This window comes from Corvus brachyrhynchos, unplaced genomic scaffold, assembly GCF_000691975.1.
Source record: "Corvus brachyrhynchos isolate BGI_N302 unplaced genomic scaffold, ASM69197v1 scaffold148, whole genome shotgun sequence".
NCBI lineage: Eukaryota > Metazoa > Chordata > Aves > Passeriformes > Corvidae > Corvus > Corvus brachyrhynchos.
In genome coordinates this window covers 954,559-954,968 of record NW_008239785.1, presented here as the reverse complement: position 1 = coordinate 954,968, position 410 = coordinate 954,559, and the positions used below count along the sequence as shown (strand labels likewise).

The 410-nt window shown below is 69.5% G+C and overlaps 1 protein-coding gene across 4 annotated transcripts in view; it reads left to right on the top strand.

Moving 5' to 3' along the window:
- Window positions 1-410, top strand: part of FOXK2 (forkhead box K2) — a 69,198-nt gene that overhangs the window by 441 nt on the left and 68,347 nt on the right. For 2 of the 4 annotated variants that reach the window (XM_017743196.1, XM_017743193.1), the window contains exon 1: window positions 176-226. The exons of 1 other annotated variant lie outside the window; for it this stretch is intronic. The gene's annotated coding sequence lies outside the window, so the exon portion shown is untranslated. Of the gene's footprint in view, window positions 1-20; window positions 155-175; window positions 227-410 lie in introns of those variants that run through there. One more of the 4 variants, XM_017743194.1, reaches the window with a different exon arrangement.

Genomic DNA, 410 nt, shown 5'->3' with positions numbered 1-410 from the left:
GGGGCCTGCTCTCCCCGCAGGGTTTGGATGAGGGGGGGAATGTGTCTCGGCGTGTGTGCCCCAGGAGCGGCGTGGGGCGGGAATGCCCCTGCCCTCCCTTCAGGAGCGGCGCGAAGCGGGAGTGTCGCCTCCCCTCAGGAACGGCGTGAGGCGGGTATGTCCTCTCCCCGAAAGGGCGTTCATCTCACGGGCGCTGTGAAGCTTGTCTCCTCTCGGGCGGCGTGAGGTGGGCTTGTCCTCCCTCAGGAGCGGCGGGAGAGGCTGGCTGGGCTCCCCTCAGGGGTTGCATGAAGGGGGGGAATGTGTCTCGGTGTGTGTGCCCCAGGAGCGGCGTGGGGCGGGAATGCCCCTGCCCTCCCTTCAGGAGCGGCGCGAAGCGGGAATGTCCCCTCCTCTCCCCTCAGGAGCGG